Raw genomic sequence first — 3,909 nt, 5'->3', positions numbered from 1 at the left:
ACAGGGAGCCAGTGTAGGTTTTGCAGGACAGGGGTTATATGTTCACGGGAGCGGGTGTGGGTGAGGAGGCGGGCAGCAGAGTTCTGGATGTACTGGAGTTTGTTGAGGACTTTGGATGATGAGCCGTAGAGGATGCTGTTGCAGTAGTCGAGTCTTGAGGTGATGAAAGCATGGATGAGAGTTTCAGCGACAGAGAAGGAGAGTAATGGACAGAGACGGGCAATATTTCTGAGGTGAAAGAAGGCAGTTTGGGTGAGGCGGTTGATGTGATGTTCAAATGTGAGGTTATTGTCGAAGGTGATACCAAGGTTGTGGATGAATGGGCATGAATGAGGCCAGTGTTTTCAGTGCAGTCATCAACCTGTGCTTCAAGCCGGAGTCCTGCACCAGGTCAGGTACCCAAAAAGCTGTGTAACAGGTAAAAATATGTACATTTCTAAATTCATGGGTATGGGCATGGGTAAAAATGAACTACACGCCTGCGAGGAGCAAGTGAAAACAAAAAATATATATCGTATCTTTCAGGTTAAAACAAATAAAAAAGATGTGCAGTATATGTGCAATATTTTGACATCTTAATCACTATTAACAAGCCACACTTCCTTAATTTTGAAAGGCAATGACACAAGTCTGACATTTGACCTTTGACCATCCTCACATGCGTCACCGAAATGGAGGACTCCAGCCATGAAATTTTGTATCCCAAGGATGAGGTGGCAACCTCCATCAAGTTCAAGACACCCAAGGAGGATCCTTTGGAGGTTTTATGGTGGTGGAAGGAGCATGCTAAAATATTTCCTAACCTTGCAGTGATTGCGCAGAATGTTTTTGCCATCCCAGGATTGAGCGCATCCAGTGGAAGAGACTTTTCCTCTACTGGATTTGTAATTCAAGAACGGAGAGCCCAGCTTAATGTGAGTGACTGTAGCCCATGTGTGTTAAATCACTGGTTCAGGTCGGGTCGCGGGTCTTTGGGCTTTGACGTAGACATAATGACGGGTAAGGGGTCAGTTCTGGTACTGAGCTTTACGGGTATGGGCAGGTGTGGGTTTTCAAGAAAACCCATGCAGGACTCTGTGTCAAGCATTAAATTGGCAGTCCGACTTGGACAAATTGCGGACGGTTATCCCCGATTGTCAACTGTAGTGAAGATCTGTATCGAGTGATGAGGCCCGATCCACAGCGTTCAAGTTATTAATAACGTACAGGAACATTGCTTGCAGTAGTCCACCTTCCACCTTCTCTTTCTTCATCACTCTCTATCACACACACACAGTCCTACATATACTAGCATATATGAATATATACAGGTATTAATACCTTTAATACCTACCTACATGCATTTGAAGAACTCAACAGCAATGTCTCTTTCCAGAAATCATGACCTAGCTACTCAAGATAATCCACAGACCTTGTTGTGAGTAGTTTCTTGTAGGAACTATTTTCTTTCTACCAAACTACACCCGCCAACTGTATTACTGTGCTGAAGGAAGCGTGCATCTACTCATGGGCAAGAGGCTCGTGCTCATGACAGCGCAGGGTGTTAACATAACGGCAGAATGTTTTGTTTCCAGGTGCCCATAGCCAACAATGCTATTTACAAAACAGACACACCAAAACATAAATGGCATCCTTGGCTGAGCTGTAACGTTAGCTAGCTCAGTGGTGCTAGTTGAGCTAGCAGTAGATACACGCTTACATCTGTAGTTCAGAGGACAGAAAGTTCCTACACGAAAGTGCTCACGACAAGCTCTGTGGATTATCTTGAGTAGCCAGGTTGTATTTTTTGTTTTGTTGGTGTGATGTGCTTTGAGCACCACAAACTGAGTGCCATCTAGTTCCAGTACATTGGAGAGAAGGCAGACATCTCTACAGACGATATCTCCAACACTTGACAGCTCACACCAAAGCAATCTAGACTGATACATAGCTCCACGGGTAATTTAGGGTAAACTGTTCCTTTAAGATGTTACAGCTCTGCAAATTTTATTCTGCAAAGTATTTGACTAATGCACACCTTCATGCAGTATGCTCACAGGCTTTGTACTTCAAGGTCTCGGCTGTGTGAAAAGGCAGAAAATAACACATGACAAGATGACAGACACTCGGGTCAGCTGTGAGGAGTTAGCAGGGTCAGCGCGGGTTCAGCAGAGACCTTCACTCTGCTCGCTGAGGCTCGAACAGGCGTTGGCGGTGTGTCACTGTGAGAAAGTGGGCGGTAATTACAGCCGTGCAGGAGGCGAAGATGTGCTCCTGCAGAGATGAAAACGCATAAACACACACACACACACCAACACATAGCCACACACAGCACCCATGCCCCCGTTCCACAACTGATAATGAGCATCTAATGAGCGGTGATGTCATTACAACAAACACACAGCTGCCTGCCACTGACTCGCCTTTCTCCACTTCTTCCTCCCTTATCTGGCCACAGCTGCTTGCAGTTAATTAGACTGCACACAGTTCCTTTACGGTACACTTGTTATAGTTAAATAATAATATAATAATGCTGGCGGTATTGTGAAATGTAAAGTGACAAGGCTAACATACATCACATAAACCTGAACTAATTGTCAGGACTTGCAAGGGGATGGAGGATAATGGAGGATAAAAACAGAAAATAAAATCTTCAAGGTGCAGCTCAGTTTCAACAGACGCTAGTAAAAGGTTACACGGGGTAGACTGGCCCTCTGGTGAACCGGCTTCGACACCTCTGCATTAGCTCTGTGAGCATGTCCTGCCTTTTAAATGTGAAATTCTAGCAGGACATTTAATATTTCAGAGGGGACAGCACAAGATCGTTTATAAATTCTTTCTGGGTTAAACTTGGATGAAAACATTTGGGTGAATACTGCCAGGAGGTTATGACCCAGATACATCCGGAGAGTTCACGTGAACAGCATGAGGGTGGATTAAAGGAACACTTCACCCCCAAGATGAACAGTTGTACATCAGTTACTCACCCTGTGCTATGTCGAATTTGCGAAGAACATTTTGTTTTTCTCGCATAGCTCCACGCTGAACAAAGAATCTGAAAACTAAGAAAATTTGATGTTTTAAAGGGTTAGTTCAGATTCACAAAATTCCCTCAACACAAAATTGAGCATAACGTTAGTCCAGGCATGACGCAATGTCAAGCTCAGCTCACATCCCAGCTACATCGGCTGATCTCAAACAGCCCAGTCAACTGATGGAACAGCTGATTGATGGAAGGGAGTCAGTTGATCGGTTACATGATTCCTGTCCACGCAACCAATTGGCAAGTCTCATTCAGGGTGCCCTATTTAAACTGCTCTGACCTGCCTACTGTTGCTGCTTCCTCTGCAAGCCGCTTTGCAACCTGCCTCCACCCCAGCTCCTCCTTTTCACGTTGTGTCTGACTTATCATTGTCATTTCTGTTTGTCATTGATGCTGCTCTGTTCTGTTCCCGGGGGGTCTTTGCTGCTGCTGCTTCCTGCGTTAGGCTTTCCATGTAGGCGCATGGAAGGGCCGGGAGGGTTGGTCTCTCTGCCGCAGGCTTTACTTGTTTGCGTGTGGAAGGGCAGAGAAGTGTGCTCTCTCTGCCTTAAGCTTTCCATGTAGGCATGCAAAAGGATGGAGAGGTTGGCTTTCTCCGCCTTAGGCTTTCCATGTATGCGCGTGGAAGAGGCTTTCTGCGTAGGTCTAGGAAAGGCACAGAGTTTATAAACTGATGTTTTACTTCAATTCACCAATAATTTTCTCTGTTTTTTGGATACTTTGTTTACCGTGGAGGAGTTTTCTTCACAAATGTAGCATAACACAGAGTAATTGAGATACAAATGATTATTTGATTGATTATATATTAGTCTCATGTTACACCTTTTATGGATGCAAATATCAATAACTAACCACACTATGAATAGAATAAAAAATACCACCTGGTC

This window comes from Epinephelus moara, chromosome 9 (genome assembly GCF_006386435.1).
Source record: "Epinephelus moara isolate mb chromosome 9, YSFRI_EMoa_1.0, whole genome shotgun sequence".
In the NCBI taxonomy this organism is placed as follows: Eukaryota; Metazoa; Chordata; class Actinopteri; order Perciformes; family Serranidae; genus Epinephelus; species Epinephelus moara.
This window is presented reverse-complemented; position numbering follows the sequence as displayed.